At 46.3% G+C, this 14,768-nt stretch overlaps 1 long non-coding RNA gene across 2 annotated transcripts; it reads left to right on the top strand.

Moving 5' to 3' along the window:
* The first annotated feature begins 12 nt into the window (after positions 1 to 12).
* LOC118007634 lies at positions 13 to 11,888 on the top strand. Of its 2 annotated transcripts, XR_004678447.1 has the most exons (5): positions 13 to 75; positions 325 to 864; positions 2,697 to 2,791; positions 9,748 to 9,832; positions 11,705 to 11,888. It is a non-coding gene; the product is annotated as an uncharacterized LOC118007634 (long non-coding RNA). The 2 variants fall into 2 exon arrangements; XR_004678446.1 differs by lacking the exon at positions 11,705 to 11,888 and having other exon boundaries at positions 9,748 to 10,452.
* Positions 11,889 to 14,768: the final 2,880 nt, after the last annotated feature.

Genomic DNA, 14,768 nt, shown 5'->3' with positions numbered 1-14,768 from the left:
GGCACCCGGCGCTGCTTCCCGGACCCGAGGGATCCCCGGCAGCGGCGCGCCCGGCCCGGGCCGGAGCGCCGGCGGGTATGTCTGTCCGTCCGTCCGCGCCCCCGTCCCCCTCCCCCCCCCCCCCCCCCGGCGGCCCCCGGCTCGCCCGACTCGGCGGCCGCGCCCGGTGGATGCGCGTCGCGTGGCCCCGGCTGCTCGGCCCCGGCCTCCCGGCCCCGCCGGCCCGGGGTTGGGGGACGCGGCCGAGGGAGCTCCCCGGCTGCTCTCAACACCTGAGAAAACTGGCAGGAAAGTTTGAGCACGAAAAGTCCAATCGTCTTTCAGCTTCCGCCCTCCCTAGGACGCTCCAGCCACGGAAAGAAGCAGGAATTGTTCAAATCTGAAGAACCGCGACTAGCCCGCCCATCCTGTCCAGCGACCCTCTCGTCTGTCCAGACTCGACTCTCCCATTGCACGAGGACTTTCCTGTTTACACTGACCCACTCGAATCCACCCGACCTCTCTGTTTAGTCAGCCCCTACTCAGGCCACACCAGCCTTGCATGTCTACATTGACACCCCCCCCCCCCACACACATACCACCACGGTCTACACTGACTTTCTTAGCCCCTTTACCTCTCTGTCTCCACTTGCTGTCCACACAGACCCTAACGTCAACCCTAATAGGAAAGAGTTTGGCTGGAGGCCCGTGGCAGCCCCCAGTGCGGGATTTTCCATTATGCCAGAACATTCCATTTCAGCACCAGTCTTCCCTGGTAACTCTCCAGCTCTGGTTTTTATTCCCTGACCTCTCCTTCCTCCCCTACCTCCCCCTCGTCTGGTTTTGAATTTCAGAGGAAACATAGCCCCTACCGCCAGCCTGAAGGTAAGGGCTTGTGGGTTTCAACCTCCTCCCCTCACCCCCGCACCCTCCGCTCCCCCTGACGGAGCTGCAGAGGCCTGAAGCCTGGGTAGCAATTGGGGAGGGGGTGTGGTAATGTGTTTATACATTATACATACAGCTGACCCCCTCATCCAGGGTGGAGTCCTCCCCGCGGTGCTTTGCCCTGTCCCCTCCCTTGTCCCCAGGCTTCACACACCAAAACTTTATTCCATTTTTTTTCTTTTTCCAGGAAATACAGTTACTATTACACCAATGTGCCATTTCTCAGGGAGCTGCTGGCTCTTTGGCTGGAACTGGGAGGAGCGGGCCTGGAGCGGGCCCTGCCAGGCCCGCCCTCATCCTCTGGGGGCGCCGGGCCTAGGGAGCCCTCGGTGGGCAAATCCCCTGCGCTCTTCACTCTTGTGATGTCTGAATCCAGGCCTTTGCTGTCCTTGGCTGTAAACTCAGTGCAGGGATTGGTGTCTTCTTTAACATCTTGTAGGAAGCAGAGTACAGTGTGGCGGCTGATAAATAATAAATAATAATAATCTACTGAGGGTAGCAGGAGGACTGTCAGTGACAGGGAATGAGGACACCAGGGAAATGGCACACTGGTGTAAGAGTAACTGTATTTCCTGGAAAAAGAAAAAAAATGGAATAAAGTTTTGGTGTGTGAAGCCTGGGGACAGGGGAGGGGACAGGGCAAAGCACCGTGGGGAGGACTCCACCCTGGATGAGGGGGTCAGCTGGGAAAAGTGGTGTGTCTTTTGGGGAGAGTGACAGAGGGGTGTAGTGGGGGAGTAGGGGAAGGAGAGCTCCCCAAGGGTCCTCAACAAACCTGAAGGAGAAGATGTGGCCTGAATGCTAAGTTGTTAAAATGGTGTATAAACAGTGATTGAAGAGTGCTGTGGATAGGAAAATGGAGAAAAGGGGATTACTTGGGATTTTTTAAAAGGTAGGTAACAGGTAACAACAGGTAACACCTCAAGCAACGCAAGGCAAAGACAAAGAGAGTAAAGGCAAGGTGAGTCCGTGTTCATTCCTGTTGTAGGAAGCCACCCTCTGAAATGATCCACATGGACCCCCCCACGTGTGAACAGGAATCCACTGGGCTACGATCTGCAGCAGCGCCGTACCCGACAGTGTAGCTGTGGGCATCATGGAAGTGTAGCTAAGGTTTGCACGGTCTAGGATCGGTTAAGTTCTGGCAATTTGAGGCACTCATAATGTCTTAGAGATCATTTTGAGTGATCCTCAAATGAAAGAAGGAAAAACACACTCCACGAATCCTTCCTCAGTGGCGTCTCTAGGTAAAGGTATGAGGATTCTCCCAGTTTCCCTGCTGGCCTTATCAGAGGGGAGAAGCCTTGTTGTATCCCCATCTACACAGAAGAAGACCACCTTTGGTCTCTGTGTGAGGGTGCCAGTCCCAGAGTGTTGCGGTACCTCCAGGGTTCAAACTAGATAGCAGCTCGCTGTGGGGGGCCGGCTTGGCTTGTCAGTAGAATGGGCAAAGCTGTGTGAATTAGAATCACAGAGGGCTTGTCTACCCTCCCTCCAGCCCACCCTTCTTTCATCCCCAGAGCCTGAATGCAAATAAGGATTTCCACAGTCTGAAGCCCAGATCTTCCTCTGCAGTGGGGCTTGGCTCTGCTGGGAGCTGTTGGGAGTTGGACATAGCTGCCTATGAAGGATCTGCTCTGGCCTAGACATGAGTTCCATTTCATCTGGAGCACTGTTGTTCGTGTCATCTGCCCCAGTTCCCCCAGGGTCTTGGCGACATACGCTGGATCTGCTTTGTGTTGTGTAAGGGAACTCCTCTCTTTTCTCCACAGATCTTGCTGGTGTTTGTGATCTCTTCTGGGTTATGCCCTGCCCTGCTCTGTGGCATATGGAATATGTTCCACGGTTGGCAAGGATCTCTCGCGTGGTAAGTGGGATTTGTTGGATGTTGCACATGGGAACTTCTGTCCTGGTCCCAAATTTCTCCATGAAGCACAGGATCTGCCCTGTGGAATGTGCTTTAAAAGGCAGCCCTCTCTGTCCTGACAGAGATGCCCCAAGCTAAGCTCTGGGATCAGGACGAATGTGAAGGAGTGGACTGGCGGTGCACAGGGAAGTAGACTGGAATGTTCTAGAGCATTCATTCCCCTGTTACTTGTGCAATCAGACCGGGGCTTTGTACTCGAAAAGCCACTACTGTGCCCTAGAGAGGCACCAGAGGAAGCCACACCAGGATTGCCTGGAGTGCCCACTGTGGCTGAGATGGACCTCTCTCCTTATTTACATTTATAATGATAGCCACAGCAACACGTTCGTTTACTCAGTGGCTACTACATCGAAAGCATTGCGCCAAGTATTCTACCCATGAAATCTTGTTAGTCATCACAACAACCTGTGGAATTAGTGTGACCAGTCCCAAAAGTCAGGTCACAGGAGAGGGTAGGTGATCTCCTGAAATCACATATCCAGGAAATGGCCAAGCTGGAATTGGAGGCTGGTTGGCTCCTCAACACACGAATGCAATTTCTTTTGTCATTAGCCTGGTGATTTTCCCTTCAAATAGACACAGTGGATGCTGATTTTGCCTTTATCAGCAGCTGGTCCTGGACCCAGAACTGGAAATCAGTGTTGGGATACAGGGAACTGATGTCGAAGAGGGCAAAACATCTCTTTGATTACTGACTGCGCAGGTCACTTAAAAGAGTGGACGCCTCATCAGAAACACTCAGGTCTGAGAGGACATCTGTTTCTAGGAGTGTAGTGGGTGTAAACAGAATAGGAGCCAGCCTCTCTGCTGGTTGGGGTTTTGTATTTGCTGTTTTGTTTTTCTAACATGATTCTCCACTAAAACCCCCATTTAACATCAAAAGCATTAAAAAAAAATCCTAGGCAAGTCATCACCCCAGTGGTTAATCAATCCATAAAAATATATTTAGTACCTACTATGTGTCCAGCATTTCAACCCCATGGTGTTGATTAAAGTGGGAAGCAAGAAGTCACAGCTGCTGAATTTTCACTGTAGCCACCCTGCCCTTTGATGCATCACAAAGGCACATGCTCATCATTCAGTCAGCCATTTGCTGAGGACCTCCTGCCGCTGGGTACAGCTCTGTGCTGGGTGCTCCAGAATACAGGGAAGGTATAAGGTAGTTCGTTTCACAAAAGGGTTCAAGGCAGCCAAACAATAATACTTGGTTCTGGTTCTTGATAGAGGTTAAAGGTAACAGTGGTTGTTACCAAGAAACATAACTTAGCGCTTAGTTGCGGGGGAAAGACTCTAAGTGTTGTAGGGTCCAGGGGATGATTTGGAAGAACTGGGCTGGTCAGGATGGCTTCCTGGAGGAGACCAGTTTCAGATTGGACCTGAGGAGTGAGGAGGTTTTCATGGGAGGCTGAGGAGCCCAGACTAGCCAGAGCAGAAGGCAGGGGCCAGGAGGGCAGAGGAGGTAGGATCCCCAGACTGGGGGACTCATAGTATGATAGCTTCTGAAACATAACTCGTTGTTAGCAATCATTTCCTTTGGGTGGAAATGAAAGTGTGTTTTCCTTCTCTGCCCAAATCAATGGATGATTAGAGTCTAAGATTCAGAATAAAACCAGTGGTATCTCTCTCTCTCTTTTTTCATTCTCAATGGCAGGAATTCAGCACCTTTTTTTAGTACCACTTTTTTTGCAGGTGGCAGAAGTACTAATTAGACAGAGCCACTCACAGTTTTCCTGGGTGGTTCTGACTCCCAAACTGACAGGAAACACTGCTTGGGCGTTTTAGAGAGAGCACATTCTACTCTTCCCATTGATAAAGTGATTCTTCAAACACGATGGTCAAAGAAATGGATTTAATAGTTGCTCCATACATATGTATTGGGTGGCGAATTGTTCACTTTACTTTTTCCATATTTAAGAGGGGACCAATGTTTCCCCCGTGAGAGAGTACAAAAAGAAAACCTAAATGATTGGTAGGATAGGTTGTAAGGAGCATTTATTTTTTTTTGAGTGTTAGAGGCTTCTTTCACTCCCTGAAGCAGGTTCACTAAAGGGAAAATTCAGGAGACTTTTGAGCGAAGGTAGAATTCTGATAGTTCTTTGCGTACACATATTTTTGAGCTGTTTTTGGGAATAAAGAGGTAAAGGGCCTGCCTGCTCCCTGTTTGACTACAGAATCCACTGGTGCCACTGTCTTTTATCTCCCTCTGAGTTTTCAGGAGAACTTAGGACCAGGACCATGTCATTAGTGTGGTCACTTTGAAGCTCTGAATTGGGCCAGAGGCAGGACATTGACCATCCAGGGCAGGTGACTGCCCTGCTTTGACTGTCTCCAGGATGGAGACCCTCATGCTCTCTGCCCTCTGCCAGGACTCAGGCTGCCCAAGAGGGTGTCACGGTCCACATGGGCTGTGGGGGGAGCACAGCTGGAGGCAGAGGGACCACAGTGCTAAGCCTTTGGCAGCAAAACCCATTTTCATCAGCTAATTAATGAACATGGTCAGGTCCAGAGCTCTGTCTGAGGAGTTGCCGTTTATCTCCATATCCCCAAAGCTGAGGCTACCTGTCATGTTCGCAAGCAAAAGGCAGCCCTTTCTCCAGGGGACAAATTCACTATTCTCCCCAAAGACAGAGGTGTCGGGAACGAAGCTCCACACGCTCTTGGCGTCTGAGATATTTGAAGTACTTAATGGTTTCAGCTACTTTGGGATATGTGACTGTGTGTTTCATCTTTGTGCTTATCCCTACTAGAATTTGTGAAGCTGCATACTCTTCCTGTGCAGTGGGTCTGGGAGGAGGAATTTGTGAGGTCATGCCCACTGGAAACATGATTGCCAACACATTGGTCCCAGAGGCTCTGTCCTCAGGGAACCAGAGGCAACAGGGCCTGAACTCAGGGTACCTATTGAATATTTACTAAGGGCCTTAAATATAGCCCAAAGTCTGTGATAAAAATCACCATCTGGTCCAGGTGCATCTTGCTGTAAGAAAATATGATATTTGAAAATTCAAAATGATATAACAGAAGAACTTGCCAGTTTGCATTACAAAAAGGATGCATGGACTTCCCTAAGTGAACTTTTCCCTTTGATATTTAATGTGTGGCTGATTTATTAGAAATTCCGTTCATATCCAACTGGTCAGAAACACATTCATTTATTTTTATTTATTTAAGACTTGTCATCTGCTTACTTTCAAGAGGTCTTGAGCAACTTACAGGTTAAAACGTGGGGCAAAAGGAGACATTTAGGAAGGAAATAGAACAGACAGAACCCAAAGGGAGGAGGTGGGGTTAGAGGCATCAAGCATACAAGATGAATGGGTTCTACAGTTAGGCTCTCTAAGGGAAAAAAGGGCACATGAGTTAGGTTACCTGATTGTATAAAGGAAGGCACATTTGTATTAGGTAATAAAAGATGTTTTGAATAGAAAGTACTTAAAAATCAGAGACTGTTATAAATTGAAGAATGTAGTATTGTTGAGATAAAAGGTTTCTCCTCTAGACTTTGGAGACAAACGTGGAAAAGTATAACACTACAGGCCTGTTATGTTAACATTTTTCACTACTTCTAAACCTTTGAAAAATATTTACCCGACGATTTCATTAAAAAAACATTTCAATCCTTTATAGATTTACTTATTGCCAATTCAGGAAAAGGGCTGCCAATCAGACATGTTTTCTTTAGGTGGCTGTGAATTTTCCTAGAAAGCAAAAGTATCTTCTGGCTAACGTCTAAACCCTTGATAATGTCAATGTAGCTTTAGGTCAATTTCAAAATTAGCCAGAGAGTTCTGGCTAATGTAAAATTTCACTAAAAACAGCTAGAACTTAAACATTAGAAGAAGTGGGTTAGGGAAACCTAGGAGGGCTTGGAGAGAGTCAGAACAATATCTGGGACCTGACATATTTTCATACCAGTCTGCAGACGAATCCTATTAAACTGAACTTAGGGTTTTAAAAGGGTTGCAGATATGACCTCACCCTGATAATCAAGGCTCTTTTTCCTGGGAATCAAGAGCGACATATGGTTGTAGATGTGTATGTGTTCAAAAGCAACAGAAATGTTAGTTGGGGCGACAGTCTATAAAATAATGACATACTACTGGTGAACATATCAACAATATCTGGTATTAGCTTAGCACTCACTGTGTGCCAGACACTGTTCTAAGCCATTAACTTTCCTTTTAAAATTGTTTTTTATATTCCTAACAACAAAGGATGTAAAAATTGGTGAATCCCGAGGCTAAAAATTTTAATGCAGACGCATAGAGAGAGGGGCAGGTGCTGTGTCCTCAGTGTGGAATCTGACACAACCTATGGCTAGATGGCAGATATAGCTGGCTCATTCTGGACACACATCTCAAAACCAGAATTGAAGTTGGATGTTGTGTGGTGCCTTTTTGCGACCTAATCATATACCCTGGTAAGCTCTGGACATCCCCAGCTGATGGTTGTACCTCTCATGCCAGTGAAGTCTGACCTAAAGGAGACCAGAAGCTCAATTAGAATGAGAGAGAGAAGCCCAAGTGTATTAGTTAGCTATGGAAATACAAATTTCCCCCCAACTGAGCGGCTTAAACAACATCCGTTATCTTGCCCAGTGTCTGAGGGTCAGGAATCCAGGAGCTGTATAACTGGGTGGTTCTGGCTCAGGATTTCTCATGAGGCTACAGGAAGACACCATCTGGGGCTACACTTATCTCAAGGCTCTGCTAAGGCTGGAGGATTTGCTTCCAAGTTCACTTGCATGGCTGTTGGCTGGGGGCCTCAGCTCCTGGCCCTGTGGATCTCTTTATAGGGACACCTCAAGACATGGCAGCCAGTTTCTCCTTGAATGGCGAGTGATGTGTGTGAGAGAGAGAGAGCAAGAGAGAGCATGAGAGAGCACAAGGCAGAAACTGCAATGTCTTTTTTTTTTTTTTTTTTCTCGGATGAACAATCTAGACCAATAGAAGTTTAATGTGAGAAGGGACCAAGGCTGTGAATACTAGGAGGTAGGATCACTGGGAGCCATCTTGGAGGCTGACTACCACAGCAGTCATCTCAGCTTCCGTGATTTGCAGAGAGGGGATGAGTGGGCACAGTAGGATGTATTTTACTGGATTTCAGGAATTCAGGCTTCAGAGGATATGACATGAGACCCCTAAAGGGAAGATGGCTCAAGAACTCTTATTGATAGAATTTTTAATGTATAATTGCCAGTGTTCTTGAAGAAAAATGGTAAGGTGAGAGGTGTTGATGAAAGCAGAGTGGCTATTGGATAGAGCTCACCTTGCTGGCAAAGGAGAGAGGGGGGGCCTCAGTGTAGAAGTCATACAGACCTAATTAAATCTAATTACTGAGGTCAGCAAAATTGTATGGATAACAAAAAAAGCTTTTCTTTTTCTTTTTTTTTAAAGATTTTATTTATTTGACAGAGAGACAGCGAGAGAGGGAACACAAGCAGGGGGAGTGGGAGAGGGAGAAGCAGGCTTCCCGCGGAACAGGGAGCCTGATGTGGGGCTCGATCCAAGGACCCTGGGATCATGACCTGAGCCGTAGGCAGATGCTCAACGACTGAGCCACCCAGGCGCCCCCCAAAAAGCTTTTCTTATTTGACATGAGCAGAAAATCAAGAAAGGACCTGACTGGTGATGGTGGGAAGTTGTCTAATACTAAAAATTTCTGTAAAGCAAACTCTTACTGAGCTTATGTACCAGGCAAAGTGCCAGGTGCTGAGGATACAAAGATAATTAAGAAAAGGTTGCTGCCTTCAAGGGTCTCCCAGTCTAACAGGAAGACACACACACATATAAACAAGTGCCATTCAGCAGGATCAGTACCATAATGAGATTTAGTGCAGGTAGAGCAGGGACATTAGAAGAGATACTGCCAGTACTACTCGGGGGCAGGCGGGTCAGGGAAGGCTGTACAGAAGAGATTACACTTGAGCTGAGTCCTGAAGGATGAGCAGGATTTTGCCAAATGAACAATAGGAGGAAGGGCAGGAGAAAAAGAATTGCCAAGCACAGAGGTGTGGGAGCAGAGCAGGCTGAGGAAGCTGCTGGTGCTTCATAAAATTAGAGAAGGGTGGAGAGTGCACATGGGGTTAGAGAGGCTCTACACTGTGGGTGCACAGGGCAGTGTTGCTCTAAGTGGGGTCCTACATCAGGATCAGTTGGGAAGCTTGTGAGAATGCAGACACCACTCCCCCCCCCCCCCGCCCCGCCGCCCTCCCGCCCCAGCCCAATCCTATGTCCACACCAGCAGATTGTTGACCTTACCCATTTTCCCTTCTTCCTGGGCTAGACTACATTTCCCAGCTTCATATGCAGTCAGACTATATTTCCCAGCCTCCTTTGCAGTTGGACTACATTTCCCAGCTTCCTTTGCATTTAGACTCTATTTCTCAGTCTTTACAGTTAAGGGCACTTATGTCAATGGAATATGAATGGAAGTAACATGTGCCATTTCCAGACCTGACCCATTAAGATATACCCTGAATGTTCTCCATTACCTTGTCCTTTTCTCCATGTTGATGCAGGTGAGCACAGAGACCTTGGAAGCCACATGTTGAGGATGGCAGGTCAACAACATTGAGGAAGCCCTGAGTCTCTGCATTATTGTTTAGAGAGGGCCACCCACTGATCTGAAACACCAATATTTGAGTTTCAAGAGAATAAGAAACAAAAGTCTATCATTTCTGAGCAGTTGTAAATTTGGGGGTTTGTTTGTTTTTGTAGCTAGTGTTACCCTTACTAATACAGCAATTGACTCGGCTTCTGAGAGAGGAATTCTTTGGAGAATCTGCCCTTTTAACAAGTACCCCAGAGAAGTTTGAGAGTCACTGCTGTAGGGCAAAGAGGAACCTACCACTCATGAGTGGCAGACCAAGTAACATGATGTTATTTGCATTTTAGAATGGCAGTGAGAAAGCAGAATTTTACCTCCTCCTTCTTTGCCAAGGCGAGCAATCTACTGATGAAAAAGAAAAAGAAAACTGTGGTAAGAGAAAATTGAAGTTCAAGATGAGTAAAGAGATTATAACAAGCACCAACCTGCTGTAAATGAGCTCAAGTCTCTTGGCCAGGACAAATTACACTCCAGGGAGTAGAGAACTCACCACTGACGCTGTAGAGTCTCTGCTGATAATCTTTAAGAAACATGGAGACTGGGAGAGAAAATGGAACACTTGAGATAGGAAAATGTAGCTTTTCTTAATGGGGAGGGAGAATGATTCTACAAATTCCAAAAGTGGGGCTATCCTATCCACCTCTTTCAGTTGGTTACTTAAAGTTGATTTGTGAGCATGTGAAAAATGGGGAATTCTCTAGAAGCCCGTGTGGCTTCTTTAAGAGCAAGTCACAACAAGGTAACTATATTCCCAGTTTTGTGATAGGCTTGCTAGATTATCATGTCAGGGAATTGTGTTAGTTATGGTAGAAGCAAAGCATACCTCAGCTCAGTATTTGTCAAGGAATCTCATGAGAAATCTGTGCACAAGACAAAGTAATTGTAACTTCAGCCTGGTATGTATAGTAGGTGAATTTAAAATTGTATTATGGCCATACCCGAAGATGCTGAGCTACGTCAGTGCGAAAGTAAATTTCTAGTGAAAGGCCGCAGTCGTGGTTCCATCTGATATTTTTACTAGTGGTGCAGACATAGATAACTTAGTGAATACTTAACCAATCTTTAGATGACATGTAGGGAATATATTTGGCCCAACAAGGCCCAAAAATGGGCTTGAGTACCCAGATAGGAGATGAACCAGACCAATGGTAGGATTGAGCATGTGGGTTCAAACAGTCCCCTGCACAAGTTCGGGGCTAATAGATGCAGTAGCTGCAGTTTGAGAGAAAGATACAGGAACATGGCACCAAGCAGCACAGCCCAGAATGGACTCAGAGTTTAGCCATGAGGCCTGTGGGCTTAGCTGAGACCTGTCTGTGGTTATCTGAAGGGTGTCAGGAGCAGAGAGGCCCAGGCAGATTTCATAGGGGTCTGATGCGCAGATTTCAGGTCCGTGTGAGAAGGAACTCCCTACAGCCATCTCAGAGCAGCCCCAAGGGATGGGCTGCTTGGGAGGTAGGAGTGCCTGTCGATAGACCATGACCGAGTGGAGAGAGAAAGTCCCTCAGTGGGACATCATGGGAGGGATGAAAGGTGTTTCGCCACAGAAAAATCATGAAGTCCCTCCACATATTAATAACTACTATTACCAGCTGTCATTTTTTGAGAACTTAAAATGTGCCAGGCCCAGTGCTAAGTGGGCTCAAAAGCCTTGTGTTAGGTCCCTTTTGCTGACGTAACAAATTACTACAAAATTAGAGGCTTAAAACAATACAAATGTATTATCTCTCAGTTCTGGAGGTCAGAAGTCCAGAATCAAGTTGTCTGTTGGGCTGCATTCCTTCTGGAGGCTCTAGGGGAGGATCCTTTCTCTTGCCTTTGTTGGCTTCAGGAGCCCATCTGGCTTGCTCGGCTTTTGGCCCCTTCCTGCATCTTTAAAGTTAGTGTAGAATCTGCAAATCTCTGTCTACTCTTCTATCTATCTTTCTCTCTGCTTCTGGTAACGTATCTCTTCTGATCTTGATCCTCTTACCTCCCTCTCTGAAGGACTCTTGTGGTTATATTATATTGGGCTCACCCAGATAATCTAAATTCAACTCCCCATCTCTGGGTCCTTAGCTTAATCACATCTGTAGAGTTCCTTTTGCCATGTAAGCTACCATATTCATGGGTTTGGGGGAATGGAACAATGACATCTTGTGTGGGGGGGTTATTATTCTGTCGACTACAAGCCCTTTGTATATGGTCTCATTTAATTTGTTCCCTCACTATCTTGATGGTTTGGGCATTATTTCCACTTAACAGATGGAGAATCAGAACTGCGGGAAGGTTGAGTGATACACCGTGCCAGGGTAAAACAGGGCGGCGGAGATTCGAACTAGGGGCTGACTCTAGAAGCTGGGATTTTAACCACTCTGATGCTGTACTGTATGTAGTATTATTCTTAGAGCCCATAATTCTCAACACTAATAATTACTTTTCTTTAATGGTGTTAATTTAGTGGTGACATTATTGCAGCTTGTTTTTCCAAAATGTCACAGAAGTCAGACATTTCCAGCTAGTATGAAATGTAACTAGCTTCCCTTGCTTTCCCTTCAGCATCCCCCGCTCACAGCAATTCCCCCTCCTGGATTTTGTCACCTTGGGCTTTCTCAGCTACAGGAGTTTGGAACAGTGTTATTTTCTGAATTCAGATCTGACAATCTTTGTCGACTAAAGGTTACACAGCTGCAAAAGTTTGTTTTTAACCCAAAGTAACAGCGTTGTCAGGGAGAGTGTAAAGAGATTCCCCAAAACTCAGGTTAGAAACCTCGTGATTCAGCAAGGCATCAGGAGCACCTCTGCGACGGAGGCATTTAGGTCCCAGGACAGGTGCAAACGCGGCTGCGTTTGGCTGAAATCTGCTGCCCCCGAAACTGGCGCTCAGGCCCTGCAGAGGTGAGCACTGGAGGCATCTCCTGCGCAGGCCTTCTGTGCTGGGATGTTTCTTCCAGCATCTGAATATCCACAGCCTTGTCTCCCATGGCAAAACTGAGAGAGAGACAAGCCAGTGCTCTGTTTACAGATGAGACCCTGAGGCTCAGAGCCTGACCAACCCATGGCAGAGACTGGGCCCAAAGTCGAGGGCCCTGGGTTCTCGTCCCGGCTCTGTGACTGGCTGCTGCTCTGGGACAATGAGTGTGACAATGAGCCTGTGATGTCTTTCTCTGGTCATCCTTCTCATATGCTCCCTGTTGACCATCAGGAACTCCACTTGTAGCCCAGTTCTCACTGTGCTCAGCTGGGCTGGCCTGGGCCCTGGGTGGGAACTGAGCCCAGCCTCGTTGGAGAGAGGCTTGGGCACCTGTTGGGGAGGGGGTCCCCAATGACACCTGGAACTGTTTTCCAGTAAGAGAGTCCACTGGGTGCAGGAAAGGCTTGGCTGGGGGCAGAGGCCGTGAACTGACTGGGATGCTGAGCAGGGGCTGGATGGCTGCAGAGGGGGGAAGGGCCTCCAGTCGGTGGAGTTCAGCTCCAGTTCAACTGCTGGGATCCAGCTGGCCCTCCGGGCAGGTTGTTTCTAGATCGTCCATGTGGCAGTGCCATGGCAACTTTCATCAAGTTTATACTATAAGGGTGGTATTGATTGAGCACCTTAGAGTCTAGAAGGAAAGGTTTTGGACAACTTGTTTGTACACTGGGCTGGAAAGGCAGAAACTGTTCTTACTAAATACCTATTTTGTGCCTGGCACTGGCTGGGGTTTTCACTGACCCTGGATCCAAGGAGGAATACAACACAGTTCCTGCCCTCATAGAGGTCCAGTCCACATGCCTGTGGGTGCTAGGCTTTACCAGACAACATAAGGAATAAACAAGGTGGTAATTAATGAAGATAAAAGGAAGTAGCAGGAACAGTAACCCAAGGACTAAACAGAGTGGTAATTAACAAAGATAAAAGGAATTAGCAGGAGTAGCAAGTGAAGAAGTGCTGCGTTTGGGAGTACCCAGGACCCTGTTTTTCTGCCAGAACTCTGGCCTTAGGACAAGAAAGTGCTGCTTTTAGAACATTTCCCAATAGGAGGCTTGATTTCTTAAAAGTAACATTCTGCTGCTCACTTGTGTTCTTTGTTTAGCTTGTGGCCACTAGGACTCTTGGATCTTCTTTTCTCCGTCTTGCATCTACCTTTTGTATAGTTGCCATCTTTCCCCAGAATGTTCCCTTCTCAACGCTCAACATTCCTCTGACAAAAGAGTGGAAACAGGAAATAATTTTTTAAATGTCCAATTGCTTTTTTCCCCCAAAACAGCTTTATTGAGTTATAATTTATAGACCATAACATTTACCCATTTTAAGTGTGCAATTCAATCAATTTTGGTAAATTTACAGAGATGTGCAACCATCAACCACAAGCAATTTTAGAACATTTCCATCACCAGAGGGAATAATTTAAGGGCACAATACAAGAAATATGGGTTTATTCAACCTGCTTGAACATGCATTTCTGAAATTATTGTACTTAAAATCTGTCAGCAAATTTTGAGTTACTTCATGGTGTACTTTTGCAAAAAAAGCAAAATGAACTGGAAAGAAGAATCCTGTGCCTGAAATCTTAAGAAACTATTATCCACTTTGTAGATCACCTCATTAATAAACAGATTATTACAAAAGTAATTATTTTAGAGATGGCAAGTGCCATTAGCTAATACTATGTTGTTGTCTACTGGGACTTATAAAAAGTCTTTTTAATTTGCTCTTCAAAAATCACTTACACCCACAAAGCCACTTCAGTCAAGGAAATAAATCTAGGTATGGGCAAACCTTAGTTACCATGGCAAAAACAGCTTTATCTTTTTACCTTTTTAATTTGTTTCCAGTGAGATTTTCTTTCCTCTCCAGAAATCCCTATTTTGTGGGAGGACTTGTCTGGTGAATCCCATCGTTCTGCAAAATTGTCCACCCCTCTGGTGTGAAAGGCACCCTTCAGTCATCCAATCCTCTAGGGGTGAAGAGTACACTGAATATTGAATGCTTGGATGGTTCCATTGTAAATACCCATTTTTGCAAGCCCAATAGTTAGAAAGTTCAGAATCGGTCACTGGCCCCTCCATTAGGCATGCCTTTCCTTTCATGGGCTGATCCCTCTGATAGACTTATAGGATAGGGTAAACCCCTTTTCTTCTAATCTTACATTCTGTCCTTGTTATGCTGTAGACCCATCAAATATAGAGAATTGTTTATTCCCAAGCAGAAGAGAAATCATTCTTCCAATAAAGGTATAGGAAAAGCATGATCTTAGGTTGGAAGCTCTTAAAATGCTCTCAAGTTCTATTTGTGAGAGTATATTGGGGGTTAAATATTATACTGCTGTCTGCTTTTTGTTAGAAAGAG

Source organism: Mirounga leonina, unplaced genomic scaffold, assembly GCF_011800145.1.
Source record: "Mirounga leonina isolate KUSES-001 unplaced genomic scaffold, KU_Mleo_1.0 Mir_125, whole genome shotgun sequence".
NCBI lineage: Eukaryota > Metazoa > Chordata > Mammalia > Carnivora > Phocidae > Mirounga > Mirounga leonina.
Note: the sequence above shows the minus strand (reverse complement) of the source record. Positions and strands in the feature narration are given on the sequence as shown.